The sequence below is a fragment of the Lagopus muta genome, chromosome 7 (assembly GCF_023343835.1).
Source record: "Lagopus muta isolate bLagMut1 chromosome 7, bLagMut1 primary, whole genome shotgun sequence".
Taxonomy (NCBI): Eukaryota; Metazoa; Chordata; class Aves; order Galliformes; family Phasianidae; genus Lagopus; species Lagopus muta.
In genome coordinates, this window is record NC_064439.1 from 36,915,225 (window position 1) to 36,932,780 (window position 17,556).

The following is a 17,556-nucleotide window of genomic DNA, read 5'->3' on the forward strand; positions in this document are numbered from 1 at the left end:
ACCGAACGGTCCTCACTGCAGGCCCGGCTGCCTGACTAAGCACGGAGTTGTGCGGAGCGGCATCAAGGTGCGAGGAGAAGGAACGCCAGCCCTGAAGGTGCCTGTGCTGTGGCCGCGGCTGCTTGCAAGACTGGGATGGGAGAGTGCTGAGGGAGAAACTTTGTCCAGGAGCTGCAAGCAGAGCAGTAAGAACACAAAGTGTGGCGGCAGAAGCAGCTGTGGTGTGGGGATTGTGGGAGGGGGCAAAGCCAGCGTTGCCCTTTCCCCGGGTTGGGCCGCGTGGGGGGTACAACGAGGTGTGTGGCTCGGTGGGGCCGCGCATCGTCCCGGACCCTCGAGGGGGCAAAATGGCGGCGGGCCCCTTTTCCCGCGGCGCCCCCCGCCCTCCGCGCGCGGCAAGGGGGCGCGCGAGCCCCCGGCGGCCCCGCCAGGGGGCGGGCCGGGGCGGGGCGGGGCGGGGCGGGGGGGGCCGAGGCTGCCGCCGCCGCTGCCGGCTACACTGGTGGGGCGGCGGCGGGATCGGGCGGCCGCGGAGGTAACGGGGGGCCGGCGGCTCGGAGCGGCTCGCGTCCTGCCGCGGGGGGAACGGGGCGCGGCGCGGCGCGTAGCGTCGCTGTACGTCCTGCGCGCCGTGGGAAGTTGGCTGCGGGCGCGCGGCTCTGGTGCCCCGCTGGCGGCTGTAAGTCAGCGCGAGCGCCGCGGTGCTCCGCTCCGCCCGTCCGCCCGCAGACAAAAGCGCGGCCGGGGCGTCCTCGGAGCGGTGCGGTAGCGTGGAGCCGGGAGTGGGAAGCGCTGAACTGCGCTCGGGACTCCGACGGGGCAGAGCGTGGGGAGGAACACCTCTGTGCTGCTCGTGTCCGCCTCCGGTACCGTCGCTCTCCGGCGCTGCGCGCGGGGACTTATTTCGGTGGGCAGACATTTGATTTGTTCAAAAAGCGGCTCCGTCTCGGTGGCATTCGCCGCGAAAGTGACCGGAGCTCCACGGGAGCATCCCGAGGTGCGCGCCGTGCCGCCCGCAGCCCGTTGCCACCTCTCTCCCGGGTCCCAGGGGGCGGGTGCCGGTGTGCGGTGCCGGTGTGCTGCATCGCGGAGCGGGCTTCGGGTCTGCGGCGGAGTTGCGCTGGTTCGCGCCGCGGTGAGGTTCGGCCTTTGGCTGAGGTGTGCTTCAGCGCGTTTTAGAAAGGTGCCCGCAGAACGTGAAGTACACGAGGCAACTTGGGGCAAGCGCGTGTGATGCTGAAAGCAGTTTCCCTTCGCGTTTGAAGAGAGGCAGAAATAATAGCCCAGATGCTGAGAAGAAAATATTTAGCTGTGCGACGCAAAATCTTGCTGTTTGAGCGGTGCCCGCCAGGGCAGCGCAGCAGCAGCCCGCAGACAGAACCCGCCGCGGGTTCCCGTGCGCCGTGCGGGGCTCCGGGCGCCGTGTTGCCGGGAGGGGCGCGCTGGGCGGGCGGGGCTGAGGGGCGGCGGGGACGGCGCCGTGAGACCTGGCGGCAACGGCCGCTGCGTGGGCATCGCTAACGGTTCTGGTTGTGTCATTTGGGGCGAGCTGAGGGAAATCAGAAGAAATAAAAAAGTTGCTTGTAAGAGTGCGGCGTTTCTCGTTTTCTTTTAACGAGAATGCTGGTTTTGATTTAAAATATGGATTAAATCTGTTCAGTATGAACCAAGCCCTGGGTAAGAGCTTGATGTGTCAGCATCTGTTTGCATCTGATTTTAACGATCGGAGGAGGTTGATGCTGTGCCTGTGTAGGTAGGGTACCAGAGAAGTAGGTTTTGCTGGATGGAGGGCTGTGGGAAAGGTCTCTGTTAGGCTGTTAGTTCAGTGAGAGCAATTGCCCAATATATAGGCCCTGCCTCAGTCTTGGCTGTCATTATTCTGTACTTGAGCATGCTTGTGAGGAGTGCAGCCGCCAGCTGCAGAGCAGATGCTGTGTTTGTGTCCTGTTGGTTCCCTCCTGTGTCTTCTTGCAGAGCCGAGGCCCTGTGGCCCACTATCAGGCTGGTTTGCCCTAACAGCAGCATGAGAAGGCATCTCCATCCCATCTGGAAACCTGGTTCTTTGGAGATTGGCTGAACATTAGGAAAAACTTATTCTTAGAAAGAGTGGTGAGGCAGTGGCACAGACTGCCCAGGGAGGTGGTGGAGTCACCTTCCCTGGGAGTGCTGAAGAACCACGTGCATGTGGCATGTAAGGAGACGTGAGCATTTAGTAGGCATGATGGTGATGGATTGACAGTTGGACTGGATGATCTTAGAGATCTTTTTCAGTGGTGAAGATTCTGTGATGCCACCCACAGCTGCTACACCGTGATGCCTTGGTGGTGTTCTGCTGAAGTAGCTTTGTGCGTATCTGTAGTAGAAGAGATTTACTGTCACAAGAATGCTGTCCTGTTCAGGGACAGTGGAGCTCTCACGTGAGCAAGGTGTACTAGGCTTAATATTTTCTCACATCTCCACATGTGAGTGGAATGAAACAATAAAGTATTCTGGTGAATTCCCTGTTATGAGGTGCCCGTGGATGTGCAGGGTAGGAGCCTGGGCCAGATGTGCCTGAAAGAGGTCATCCATCTTCACATTTCTGACTGCACGGATACTGTGGGAGAGGTCCCTGCTGACTTCTGTGCATTCACACATGTAAAACCAGAGTGGCAAGGAGGCTCAATCGGTTTTGTGCTAAAACTTGTATTTCTTGCATGAAATACCAGTGTTTTCAAGACAAAGATATAATTTTCCACTACTTTACACCCCAGGACATGACTCTCCAGCATGCATTATTGGCAATGCTTTAAAAGGCTTCTGCTTCTCTGTAGGGTGCAGAACAAAGTCAGGCTAGTGTTCATTTGCCGGCAGCTATGGGATACTTTTGTCATGGTGGAAGCTTCTTCTAATGCTGCTCAGCCAGCATAGAACTTGCATAGAACATTACTTGCATAGAACATTACTATGTTTGTTCTTGTTCAGTAACCTGTTGGCTAACTGGTGTCTTGTAGCACTGAATTCCCTAAGCTACCTGTTTTAAATCTGTTGTCTCTTAATGTCACTGATACTCTACTTGCTTATATATTAGTGACAACAGTTACTGAAATACTCTGATACAGCTTAGCTAATCCTAATCATGAGGTTTATTACAATGTGTATTTTAAGTACAAACTAATGCTAAAGCTTAGGCAAAATGTAAGAAAAAAATAATGTCAAGTTTTGCTTCTTTGTGGGTTGTCTTCCAATTAAATATTCAGTACCATAGGAGATGGCCTTTATGTGTCCCAAGGTAGTGATGAAATGACAGTTAAATTGTATTTCCCTCCTTCAAAGCAACGTGCAGTGTGCTGCTTGCTACCAGAGTGGGAAAACTTGAAGTGCTCAAGAGTCATTTAACTTTTTCTTCTCTGTAACCTACAGTTTACTTCAAATTCATGAAAATGTGTTGGAAAATGCTGGATGTGAAGTACATGAGAGAGGCCTATGCTGGAAAAAAATGAAAATATCATGGGAAAAAAAGGAAACGTAGAGTGTGTGTAGAATTTACTCCTTTACCTATAAGGAGTACATTCTTTAGGAGCTGCTTATGTTAGTGAAGGCAAAAATAACTTCATTTTTATTAAATATGTATTTAGTTTGCTAAAGTAATACTTTGAAGATATTGGGTATATCTTTTACACAGCCTAAACATAAACCAGACTGTTCATGTCTTCTCATGTCCTGATGCAGTGAGATCGTTGTTATTATCTTTGATTAGCCATACATGATTTTGTATGCAAATACAGAAAAATGTATGCAAAACCAAATTGTATTCATAACAAATGTGTGAGGCAATAGACTCTCTTATAATACATGTCTAATTTATGACTTCTTTTGCAGTTATGACCTTCTCAGATCAAAATTAAAATAATTTAGATGTAATTAAGTATGCTGGTATTAATGAACTTACTGATGAAATACATGTGAGCTCATTCAGTTTTCCTTTTCCCTACATTTTTTTGGACTATTTTTGTTTTTAATACAATGTGCAAAACTGTTGCTGATTAGCGTGGCACTTGGGACGTGGTCTCTGTGAGCTAAACTGGGAGGGTAAGGTAGAGGGGAAAGAAGAATTACCTGGGGAAGTTCCAGCTTGTAAGCTTGAACATGAGTGGGTTTTGTCCATCTCACTGGACCATCAGTGGCAGCACCTTTCTGAGTGCTGTGCAGAACATCCAGCCCACACTGGGCATGGTGTGTTTGCAGGGGCATCTCTTGCCAGATTCTCTGGGTTCCCTCTTGCTTCCAGTGCTGTGGATTTCTCTGGATTGGTGACCCGGGCTGGGCACAGATCAGCTACAGCACAGGGCTGGGAGCATGTGTGTTTCCCATGCTACAGCAGGTTGGTGGAAGAAGTACCACGCTAGCACCATCAAACAGCTGTGCTGTCCTTGCTGTCGCTTTTCTGTCAGGGATTCTGTCAGAATATTACAGTCACTCATGCCTCTTATTGGTAATAAGTTGCTGAAAGCTTGCTTACTTTGGATGTGTTTGTAGCATGCAGAGTTCCTGCCCTGTATTCAGAAATGAACAAAGACATGTGTATAAATATACTCCTACGTATATTTCTCTGTACTAAAACATACTTAATGCTGCTGGATGGAACTTGTGCACTGTACTTGCACAGTGCAGTCTGAAGATCCTGGGCTCAAGTTCTTGATGGTGGTCAGGATTCTGGAGGTTTTACCTCTTATCTGGGCAGATATGAAAAAGTTGCTCCCTGCGGCAGCAATATGTACCACAGTAATAGAAGACAAGCTTTAAATAAATGATAAATTGAATCTTTATTAAAGCCATTCTTCCATATGGAGAGCATCTTCTGACTGTACAGAAAGCTGCCTTCCTTGGGTCTGAATGAAATCTGGTGCATCCCTTGTGAGAGCATGCTTTACACTGCCAGGTGTGGCAAATTGCAGTCCAGTACAGGTAACACAGTCTTCCTTTTCCCACATCTCCTTCCTCTCAAATCTGTTTTGACTTATATCTAGCCTGTCTGTGGATCCTTTGGATTCAGTGCTGCCAAATGAGTGGTGTATACTGCTTTTGTCATCGTCCCATCTCAAATAATAACTTTAAGAAGTGTTTCTCTGTAAGTGGGTGTGCATTCCCCTATGGTACTGCTATACATAAATACGTTAGCATTAGATTCTATTTAGAAATTTTATTTCTTGGAAGTAACTAATAAGAAAATGCTGCTTTTCAAAGCTTTCCATCTAGAGTTCAAAGAAAAGTCAAAGGAAGTTACACATCATATGTTTTTTATTTTTTTCTGGGGTCATCTGCAGGAAGTTGTATACATTCTAAACCACATTCAGTTTTCTTGAAGTGCAGATATTTCTTTGTTCAGTCACCATAAAAAAACAAACAAACAAACAAAAAAACTACTCCACAGTGATCTTGTAGGGGCTCTTGGGGGATCAGAGATGCTGCAGTGGAAGCAGTGCCTTCTCCTGTCTAATGCTCTGCATTGTTCCTATGAGGTAGATCCCGGAAGAACATACTCTGAGATGAGAAGATATGGTAGCAGGTGACTTGTAGGGCGATGCAGTCTGATCAGGGTGAAGTATGTGAAAGACCATGTGGTGTATTTCCACAAATAGTTAAATGATCCTAACTTGGGGCAGCCACCTTGTCTCAGCTGTCAGTAGCGTTAATATTTCAGTTAAAATATTTTCATTTAAAAAAAAAAAAAAAAAACTTACTGGAAAAAGGAAGAGATCAGTTTTCAGATATACTAGTTTGCAAGTTTACTGCATCTTCGGATTGGGCCTAATCATCCTTTCTCAAGTTAAATTTTGGTTGATGTCAGTGGCTGTAAGGTCTTGCCCCACTTCTAAGTTTTTTCCACAAAGAACATTAGCTGCAGTATTAGCTTCTTGTTTCTATTGTATGGTGCCCAAGGGATATTTGGTAATCACATTTTAACTCTTTACTTTCTGGTAGGGAAAGCATAAAAGTGACAGAACATTGTGATACAAGAGGGCGTTGAGTAGGAATTGTCAGTGCTCTTGCAGTGGAGCCTAGTACATGCTGAACTGTCTCTGGCTGAAGGCAATGACCATTCCTTGTGATGTGACTCCTCCTGGCATAATGCTGTATTCACCCGTAGTCCCCAGCATAACAAAAGGTAGGGGTGAACTGAAGAGAGCCCAGAGGAGAGCTGCTTGTAGCTGGTTTCTGGAGCCTATGACACACAAAATGCTGTGGGACCTGCTGTAATACAATGGAAAGTACAACAATGACAACAAGGCAGCAAGATTCCAGGTTGCAGCAAGCAAGGATTTGCTCAAACATGACAGCAGTAGGCACAGAAATAAGGGAAAAAAGCTGCTTACCTTCAGAAGGCCACACACCTTTAGGGATCTCCAGTAAGATACCCTTGCTTCCACTGCCAACCCTTAAATGAAGTCTGGGAAGGGATGGATCCTGACTCCACCTCTTCCAGTCACTCAGGTGCATTGGATGCACTGAGCTCCCCTGGGTTGCCCCTGCTTTCCTGCTAGATGCTCAATTGCTGGTTCAAGCTGTGACTTAACATTTCTACTACACCTGGGTTACCTAGTCTGGAGAACAGAAGGTGGAGGTCGTCTGCAGTCCTCTGTATCCTATGGGCTGTGATGGAACAGAGAAAAAGCCTTCTCTGGGGTGTGCAGAGAATGAGTGACATGTAGACATCTCAAAATAGGTGACCAGGTGTAAGCAAAGGGAATGAGCTAAGTGCTTCTGTATGGAGCTACTACTGCTAGTGACTGCCATCTTCCTGCTGGGCTGAGGGTGGCTCTGGACAAATAAACATCATGCTTTTCTGGTGGTGGGCTCAGCTGTGGTTCAGAAGTGGAAAGGTGCGTTAAACGTGTTTTTGAAACCCACTGTGGTTTGGCGGAAAAAAAATGCTGTTTTTTGAATAACTAATGAAGATCTCCAGAGTGACCGCTGACACTTTTAGACCTGATGGGAGGAGAATATCCTCACTGTTCTCTGCATTTCCTCAGAGGTAATGATGATTCCAGTGAGAAGCGCTGGAAATGGCCACAGCTTTGGCCTGAAGTGTGCAGTGTTTCCCACACTCAGGATGCCCAAATGACGTGTGTTGTGTGAATTGTAATTCATTCAGTGTTAGTCTTTCAAGCAGTGTCTCACTCTCTGAACACAGAATAACGTGAGCTGTGTACATTGGTGCCTGTGTTTTGGAATCGTGAAGATTTACCGGTGGAGAGCAAGTTAGTTTGCCACCCTCTGTCTCTGCAAACTTGCTTATAAGTGCAAGGAGGAAGGAACAGTTTATCCACAGCTAAACGCTGGTACCTCCAAAGACAACTTATGTTTTGGCTTTTTTTTTTTTGCATTAATGACATTAATGCTTTTTCCAGTACTTGAGGTAAACATTGTTGCTGTGATTCAGACTCAGAAGTTAAGAGTATTTCAGCTTTTCAGAAGGGGATGGAATAAGCAGTGTGCAGTAGTGTAAGTAGATACCATCAGTCTCAGCTGCTGCGCATTCCCTACAGGCTGGACTGCATGGCCTTTCTGCTGAGGCACCATGGGCTTGTGTAAAACTGGTGGGACTGCTGTTGGCTTGTGCAGGCGCGTGGGCCTCAACAGATTCTGCCTTGGGGGCTGCCCACCTGCAGAGGGGAAGGCAAGCTTTTGCTCAAGAGGTTGCAGTGAAGGATTGAATTTGTGGAGAAGTGCTGTCCTGTACTCTCAGCAGGGAGCTGCAGCTTTCTGTTCTGGCCCTTGTCTTTAAAATCCTTAACAATATGTATTTTCTAGCATGGAGGTTTGAGCTTTTCAACCCTAAGACAAAATCTCAAAAGGATTGGAGGATGACTTAGTAATTGAGTAATATAAGCAATTTTAATTCCCTTTTTGCTTCCATGTGTGTTTAAATCATATTCAGTGTTATCCAGCATTGTACACATTTAAAAGAGGAAGGCATTTTCTTTTTTAAACTAAAGGCTGAAATATGTTAAGCTATTGTCAATGGAATCTCAAGAAAAAGGCCAAAAATCACTGGGTCCAGATTGGAAACATGGGAGCAGCATTGTTAGTTCTAACAGAGTTGCAGTACAGAAGTTGCCTTGCTGCTAGAGCTGTTCTTTTTGGGTGTTTTGGTTTGGATTTTACAGGCCAGGTAATTGGTCAATATTGTTGAATATATGTCTTTGATTTAGAGTATTTCTCAATGAAAGAATCCACTAGAGAAGTGTTTACAAAGTAATATTATGAGTACTAAAGGCTGGAGAGAGCACTTTATTAGTTCAGTGCTCATTGTTTTGTAGTGCTGCTGCTATGTGAGGGAAGTACTGTATTGTCTTCCCTGGCTATTTTCTGCATTTTTGCTTGGTCATGGGCAGACTTTTCTATTTTTTTTTTTCCTGAAGATTTTTTCCTTTTTTTCCTTCTCCCTTTGACATTTTTTCTTCTCCTGTTTTTCTTGCTGGGTAGAAGCAGGTTGACAGGAGTGGTGGATCTTCTTGGATCTAAAGGACTGGTAGAAGCCACATTACTGAAAACACATACCCATTGTTAAAAGAGGTTGGAGTTTTGTTATGTTGATGGTTCAGTTGCTAAGTGTTTCAGCTGTTTTTTCAGCTGGTTGTTTTTCTTTGTTTATTTGTTTTCAATTCCCCAAAACTTAAGTTGAGTAAACTGGGGAAAGTTGGTTGTGTGTGCTGGGTGTTAGTGCACATTTGACCAGCCCTGAAATTCTTGAGTGCTTACTGAGAATTTTGGCATGGATGTCTGCTTCTTCCTTGTGTTGGGACTGAGAAGAGGGGTCCGCATTGCAATCTCTAGAGGCATTCAGTGGGAGCGGGAGCCTAAGGCATTAAAATCCAAAGACTTCACTGAAGCAAGACTGGTTTATGATTCATTGTTTGTCCATGCTGGAGATAGTATTAGATGTTTCCTAATTTTGCCCAGAGTATCAGTCATTGTTCTAGTGATGAGTGTGTGCTGTTATTCCTTCAAAACGACTTTTTGACTGCTCTTTCCCATTTTCTTCCAGGATGTCGAACTGGCTTAGGTCTTTGAAAACTACCCCACTTCAGGCTCCCTCTGAGTTGCTTCAGGAGTGAAGGTAGAGTTAAGGGGGTAAGTTAAAAATCCGCTCACAGAATCCAAGTAGATTGAATTTTGTAGTTAGTTCCTTCTCCTTTGCACGGCAGTCTCCGGTTCCTTTTTTCTTCAGAGGTGCTTGGTCCATGACAGCAGGCTGTCTGTAATAGAGAAGGGGAAATCTAAAGGAGGGGAGTGACTTTGAAAATATGGTAAAAATGTAATGAATGGAGCACTTATAGGGAAAATACCAATGTCGACTATATCAGGTAAGCACTTTAGAAGTGAAAAGTGCCCCCCTGGTGGTTTGTTCTCCTTTTAACTGTTATCTTTGAAAAATCTAATTGGAATCACAGTTGAACTATAGTGAGAAAATATGTTTTTGGTAGGTAAAATGGAAATAATATGTACTTCTCAACTGGGAGTGTTGCTGGAAATGGTAGGTGCATGTAGAAATCCAACACAAATTCCCATTTCTTTTTTCATCCTAAGGGCAGAGTACCCTTGGTGCAAAGCCCACGGGACCTATATAGTCATTAGCAGATGGAGAGGAACATTAATCTTCTACCCAGAAACCTGCCCCAGCACATAAAGGAGGGATCATCTCTGTTGTGAGGATTGCTAGTGATTGCATTAAACATGCGTATAATCATAGTGCCAGCCACACTTGCTGCTCATTGTTGTGTTTGTTTGCTCTAAATCTCCGGATTTCACTTTTTCTCTCCATGTGCTGTGGAACAGTAACAGTGTTTCTGCTTCTCAAGATGTGGGCAGAAGCTTCTTTCAGCCCTTTTAAAATCTTCCTATTGCCATAAGCAGTAGAGTACATTAAGATACTTAAGGTCCTTTTTTTTTCATAGTGGAAACGTATGATTTTTCTGTGTTGTTCAGTGTTTCTTATTTGGCAGTGATCTAGGAGACAGGCATTGTTAATGATGTATCTCAGCAGCACAGTTTTATGGGAGCGTAGTTTAAGGTTAGGAGTATGTCCAGTCTCCAAACTGCCTAGTGAGTGTTCTGTTTGGAAACAAATGCCAGCTGGCAGTGGTTGAGGAGTGCATGCTTATTCTGCTCATGATAGCCAAAACATGCTCCCCGCTGTGTGCTTTTGGCAGCTTTGCATTGGCAATATGTCTCAAATGCCAGTTGCATGTCCTCCTTTCTTCCTCATAAGTGTGTCCCATAAGGCATGATTTAGACTAAATAAAAACGTGCCTCTGTTAGAGTCAGTAACATATGGAAAGAGGCTGGTTTCAAAAATCAAAGTCTTTCTGAAACACCTGTAGTACATTATTTCCACTGTGGAAATAAAAAGGTAATGATTGTGTCTTGCTATCCTCAGTTGCAAATTGGCCTTAAATTCCTGAAGATTTGATGATTGTTATGACACTAATTCTTAGACGAACTACATGGAGGGGGAGGGAGAAAGCAATGTAATGGGTGGAGTTTTACTCCTGGAGTAGCTGTGTGTTAAGATTATTTGATGCCTTGTCTAACCACGTATGTGGATGAAATATTATGTTCAGATCCTAAAATTTTAATTCATCATCTCATGTCTGTCTTCCTATTTGCTGATTCTGTGAACTGTTCTAAGTCAGTAAACATCCCAAATATGTTACGTTTTATTGAAAAATACTTGGTTGTGCGTGTGAGCAGCCTGACTTTTACACTTACAGTGAATATGCTTAGTTGAAGTACTTGAAGCAGTTTGTGAGTTGTGGTACATTGGGTATGAGTTCTTAAGAATCTGAAGGTAAAGAATTCCATTCTACATTCCTCTGTCATTTTTATCTCCAGCAACAGTGTAACAAGTAAACAAAAACAACACCCACCCACCCTCCCCTCAAAAAACTGAACAATGAAGCTTTTCAATTTAGTACCCCAACAACTGCGTTTAAGGTCAAGTCAACCCTAGGGTAAGCAACGTGCTTAGAAATTGAACTTAAATACAGGAGTATTTCTAAATCCCACATTGCTTTTCCTTTGAGATGATTTTACACCTCTTTTGTTTGCAGTGGATGTTGATATTTGGTGATATGGTAGTTCTTAGGCAATTGAAATACCTTTCTCTTTTACTAAAGCAATGAACTTCTGTTGAGATCTGATCAGACACGGAAGTTTAAAAGTCAGTTACTCTTTGAAGATCCTTAGGAAGGAGTTGACACCTTGTCCAAATCATGAACCTTCTCAACACTGGGATCACACAGCCACTGAAGAAAGAAAAGAGCAGTATCTATTGGGAAAACACTAGTTTTGTGGATGCTGTGCACCTGCATTTCTGTTGAAGCTTGCTTTCAGTGACAGATTAGATCTTGTTGCCTGCTCACCTTAGAACAGTCTGCATTTCTGCATTTCCCAGTCAGTAGTACGGGAGTGAATTAAGAAAGGCCTTACTGTGATCCCTATCTCAAACTCATGAGCGTGCCTAAGCAGTCTGATATCACAATCACATTATTTTCTCCCTCTCTGGCAAGAAGTTGCTTTCAACAGCTGCTCCAGAAAGGTACAGGAGGTCTCCTTCTAAGTTATTTGCTTCTGTGCTGTGCCTGTCAGCTCATGATTTTTTGGATATTCGAGGAGATGGGCACTGATGTTCAGGTAATGTTTGTCTTATAGTAATTTTGAGAGTCGAATTGTGCTGGGAGTTGGGTTGAAATAATACTGTTGCACACTGCTGATTCATGCTGTAAAAAACCTTGGGTATGATGTGCAAAAAAAAAAATATTTTGAAAAGAAGGTTGCAAAGCCAAATCCTCAGAAGTTATGAAATGTCAGATCTGTGTTATTTTCTTTAGTGCCTGTAACTAGTGCAGGAAGATAGGTCTTGCAACTGTAATTTCATCATATCCTTACAACTGGGCACCTGAGTGAGATAATAATTATATTGCGGGGAGGAAAGAAGTGTCATGGTTGCAATGTGTAGTAAATAGCATGTTAGTATTCATGTCTGAGGAAAAACGAGTTTCCTAGGAGACTTATCGTAAGTCAGTGTTCAGGTATTATTTGTGTAGGAGATGAGCAGAATTGGTTCAACAGAATTTAAATTCCACTTTGGCTTACACATTTGCATTATGTAAACTTAATAGAGATTCAGATCTGCAGTAAGTGACTGTGTAACGTGATTGATTTGAGTGAAGTTTTTCCCACTTAGGCTAGTGCTGAATTCTACTTCTAGTCAAAAAAGTTTTATAGAAGTTCTACCAATGCATTTCTGTTTCAGAGCAGCTTTGGGGGCTCGCCAGCAGTGTTATTTCTTCTGCATTATAGGAGCAGCTCTAGTTACATGCCAAAGTAATATGGTCTTATTTTAAAACTGAAAAATAAATGAGACCTATGTAGAAATGGAAACTTTGTTGAGTGCCAGATTCTGACCACACTATTCCCATTGGAAAGAACCAGTAGGACCATTTGTGCAATCTTCTGTCTTATAGCATTAAGAGGTTCACAATGTGGGAAACACTGGAAAAAATGAGCACAAGAAAAGAAAGAAACTTGCCAATGTCCATGTCCTTTAAAATGAGTGCTTATGAAGTACTTGCTGAGATGCATTTTATTTAGATATCAAATTTAATGAGTCTTGTTAGAGCCAGCCAGTCTGCAGTTAATAAGTGTTACTCTGTGGAGAAAAGGCAGATAGAAAAGTTTGGATACTTTAAAAAAAAAAGTATGATTGTGTCATGAATATATTAAAAAACAAAAACAAAAAACCACCAAAAAAAAATCTCAGCGAAACAAACCACCTTTGGCCTGTTTTCCTAAAACAGTAAGGCTTTTATGTTGGGAGGTTCTGTCTGTCAGGCTTCTTCCCTTCTCATTTTTCATGACACTGAAACTCTTTGTTAAATGTAAGCAGAATTTTAAAGAGTTAGTTGTAGTAACATTGCAGGCAAAGTAGATGGGGGAGTGTGAGGATGAGAAATACAGTGCTAAGTGTATCTTCTTCAGATGCTAACCCAGTTAAAAAAACCAAAAAAGGTCCAGACACTTTGCCACCAACAATGTGCAAGCATATCCATTAAGGATTTTGACGAGAGACCCTAGTGACTTCAGGCAGTAGCTGACTTTCAGTTTTTGTGAAAGGATCAGTCAAATATCATCATTTCACCATAAATGGAAGGCAGAGATTTGCATTATTAACCCAGAGGACTTCCTGAGTAGATCTTGCCTTGAGTCTCAACTTGATCTTGAGTTGGAGACTTCAGAGCAGTTGCAGAGATAAGTATAACTGAACTGAGCTCTACAAGTCTGGAAAGGCTAAAGGAGATGGCAGATGCTGTTGTAGCATTTTAGAAGCATATTCAGCCAGGTAGTATAGATTAGGAAAAAGTCTAGTGAAATGCAAAATCACTAGTTGGTGCAGTTTGATATCCCACCAGACAGCTGTGGTTTACTAACCTGTGACTTAAGGATAGTGTATTGCCTAGCACAGTTCCTCCTGCATTTGACAGTAAGTTGTTTTATAGACTGGTATAGCTAGGTGTTCTTAACACTCTTGACAAACAGGTTTTTATCAGCATTTCTCAGTGATGGTTCATGAATAGCATTATTAGCAGTGCTTCTGCTGGGGAATGTGTAGTACTCAAGGCCCAATTTACTAATTCATAGGGTTGCAACATAGGTACTGTTCTGATGTACTGCCCTTCCAAACCTGTTTTACAGTATCAAATTGTTGATCAGGGGTTAAAACCCTTTCACCAGCTTTGTAATATACAGAACAAAAGCTCTTGCACGAGGAAGTGAATTAATCTTGAGCAGAGCTTAGTTCTTTTTAGACCAGAAAATGGGAATGATGAATTTACATGCTGAGCAAGTATCTTGTTAGCTTAGATGGTAAACTTTATGGGTGGGCTTCCAGCTTTTTAGTTTTACACTGCTTTTGGGGTTGGAGTTGCAGTACTGCTTCCACCTGCAGTTGTCTATTTCTACTGCTATTTCAATTCCTGAGATGGATCTTCACCTTGTACTTAAAATGAATTAATAGTCTTCTGTAGGCCTTTGGGAGGGCATGGTCAGGTGTGGGAAACTTGACAGTAGACAAAGATAGAACATGCCACAAATTGGATTTCTTCTTTCTGAGGCTTAAAATGACCCTATCTTTACAGTTTTAGAAAGACAATAAAGATTGATGGCATAAAAAAGGTAGACACAAAGCTCCCACTGACTGTATTTGGTGCATAACTCCTGTCTGTATCTTTACATATCTCCTTAATAATTTACTTGGTGTATGTGGTAGGTGTTTAAGGAGGTGCCAGAGAAGCTACTTGCTTCTGCTTGAGTCCGTAATTATAAATACACTGACTTTTGTATGAGAAACATCAGACAATAAGTCTTGGTGATGGTTAAGTTAATTCACTTCTAGAAGTTCAATAATTCATCTAAGAAGTGTCAGCAGCTGGCTCTTGTTAATGGTAAGCCTTTCATTTCTGTTAAATCAATTGTGAATAATAGAATCCTTCAGAGAAAAATGATGAGGTAAGAATTGATTTCCAAATTGGGTGCCTGGTGTTGGAGCATTAATAAAATCTGGAGCAAGCAGGCAACTAGTACCTAATACACTCTGATCACCTAAGTAGTAATCAGAGAAAATCAATGGTTTTTGTGTATGGTGCTAGATCTGTTAGCATTTCCTCTGTCACCATTCATCATTGTGTCTGTAATTTTATTTTATAATTGTTTTGGTTTTTTCTTTTTTTTCTTCTTAATAGTATGCATTGAATCAAGCACTTACTGTCAAGCTGCTGTGAAACACAAGTGGCTTTGTCATATCCTCTACTATTTGCTCCCTGTCTGTTGTTACTACTTTAGGGCTTTCCATAGCGATGGTCAAAGTAGTGTTTCTGTATTAACAAATTAAATTTAATTTTTTAGGGGGATTTGAAGTAGTCTGCGTAGAATCCTCTGTTATAATCTCTCTCTAAGTTGTAAATATCATATTAATAATGCTCTTGATGTGACTTCCTCTGCAAAATCAGTGGGAGACTTAAAGATGGTGGAACATCCCACCAAGGCACAGGAGCCATAGGTGTTTGTGCGTGGGATACCTGTACAACTTCTACCTTGAAGCTCGATGTCAGTGAACTCTACAGAACTGTGTATTAAATAACTCCAGGTTTTTTAATTGTTAATCTCTAACTGAAGACTGGAGTCAGTAGGTGGTTTTGTTTTTTGGTTTTGTTTTGTTTTTTTTGTTTTGTTTTGTTTTGTTTTGTTTTTGTGCTGGTAGGAACTGTCTTTTTCTGTCCAGGATTGTGCTTACTGATGATCCAGTTTTGTTAAAGTATTTAGTTTGTATGGAACACCACATAGAATCACATCCACTTCCCGTAGAAGTCAGTGGGAGTTTAGCCTAAAACTGGACCAGGATTTGGCCCATAAAGCATAGCAAGAAAAATTAACAGATGTAATAAAACTCTTAAGGCAAATAAAATGTTCTAGCAGGTGTTCATAAATGTGCTTTATGCTCATAGACTCTGTTAAATGTTAATACTAAGGTCCTGCAGAAGCTGCGCATAAGGACTGTGTGAAGGAAGCAAATGTCTGTTAAATGTGCTGTGCAATATTGAAGCAAAGGTGGGTGGCAGTGCAGTGCCATGCTACCTATTAGACTGAAATATGAAAGCTATTAAGGATTCTGCTGAATTTTCATTTTGTGAAGGAGTAGTTTTCAAGAGTGAACATATCATATAAAAAAGCCATGTGTTGTGCAAAACTAGAAGAGTCTTTGTCGGTGTATGCAGTTTTCCTGGACGTATACAGAGCTTATTAAGGATAACTAATAATGTACTATATTAACAATAAATTTAAAGTAAGACAATACCTGGAAGGAAAATACCAGATGGAAAGCAGTTGTATATTTTTTTTTTTTTTTAATATATTTCATTTTCCTTGAAATAGCTGTTTTTCTTCTTTTGTCCCTTAGGCCAACTCATGGGCAGAAGCACTAGCATAGTCTTAAACATGTTTTGATGTTAATAGGTGTTGGCAGAATTTTAAATTTAGATCTGTTTTACTCCTAATATTTTTTTCAGTCAACCATTTGACCATCAAGGCACTTGTCAGATGAATTAGGTGGGCAGAATAAGGTCCGTTTTAAATTTCCAGGAGCTTTTTGGTCTTCCTCATTCCAGATTTGCAGGGAAGCATCTTATGGCTTTTTCAGCAGGTTTTGCAGCATGGCCTCAAAAGCTAGTGGCTTGCACTGGCTTAGTTTCTTCTAATAGTTGATTTCATTAGGATTCAGGTCAAACACCGGAACAAAATAAATCCATGTGTACTAGAGTCAGTTCCTAAAATGACACCATGAATGTGGCAGTCATTGTTAGAATGTGTTTTGTTGGTGTTTGATTAATTGACTGCGTTATCATCTCATCAATGCTCAGCCATTGTGTTGCAGGATAAAAGCAACTGCATATTACAAAGATGCTCTCTTTCCCAGTTAACGTCTTAATTTTCTGTTCCAAAAGAGTGCATTAGGCAGTCAGTTTAGCTTGGAAAACCCTAAGATTGCTGAGTGAGGGAAGGTCTTTCACTCGACATTTAAATCTATCAAGTTACAAGCTGCTCTTCTATCACATGCTGCTATTAAAATGTCCAGATAATGTCAGAAATATTCTTCCACTCTTGCCTCAGTCTTGTCTGTTCTCAGCAGTGGCAGTGCTTGCATATTCTTAGCTGATGGAGATCTCAGAAAATTTGCTGCACCCCTTGTACTTGTTGTACAAAGGATGGAAGTGTGCATACACAGTAAATACGCGTTGCTTTGTGAGTGAAATTGCAGGACTGGAAGGATGGTGAGACCTCGCTGCTTTTCCCTCTCCAGTAATGCTGTGCTAGAGTGCTTATGAGTTTTCAGATCAAAGCTGAGAATCAATGAGAAGACTGGGAGCTTCAACACATAGAAGAGTATCTCTTATTGTAATTATTCCAGGCCATGGGGGGGGGGGGGGGGGGGGGGGGAGACACCTAATTTTAATCAAGTGGAAAATAATGTCAGTACTTTTCTTGTAAGTTGTGGCACTTCTAGAATAGTGATATTCATGCAGAACTTTTAATCCTTGCAATACATTACAAAGACATTGTATGAGAATTAAATGTTAATTGAGGCCATTATTTTATGAGTGGACTATTTATACAGTAAAGTTATTTGAAGTAATGGGCCGTGAATGCATTTTGTTTATTAACTTCACTAGTGCTCATTCTTCTGTATCTCTTCTATCACAGAGCAGCACTTTGAAATGGAAGGCTATCCAGTGACATTAAGACCTGCAAAATGCAAAGCATGTTACTTCTGAGTAGTGTCTAGGTTGATTTCAAACTGTTTAAGACCATACAAAGCTGCTGGAAAGTTGAGCTTTCAGGTTTCTTCCCATCTGAAAAGAAAAAAGATGCATAGAAGAAACTTTTTTCTTTCTTCTTTTTTCGTTTCCATTGTTTAATATTGATTTGATACAGGTATCTAAATGTTCTCCATTTTAA

At 42.6% G+C, this 17,556-nt stretch overlaps 1 protein-coding gene across 3 annotated transcripts in view; it reads left to right on the forward strand.

Moving 5' to 3' along the window:
* The first annotated feature begins 463 nt into the window (after window positions 1-463).
* RARB (retinoic acid receptor beta) overlaps window positions 464-17,556 on the forward strand; it is a 318,594-nt gene continuing 301,501 nt past the window's right edge. For 2 of the 3 annotated variants that reach the window (XM_048951380.1, XM_048951378.1), the window contains exons 1-2: window positions 464-535; window positions 9,032-9,117. The gene's annotated coding sequence lies outside the window, so the exon portion shown is untranslated. The remainder of the gene's footprint in view (window positions 536-9,031; window positions 9,118-17,556) is intronic. The other variant, XM_048951379.1, reaches the window with a different exon arrangement.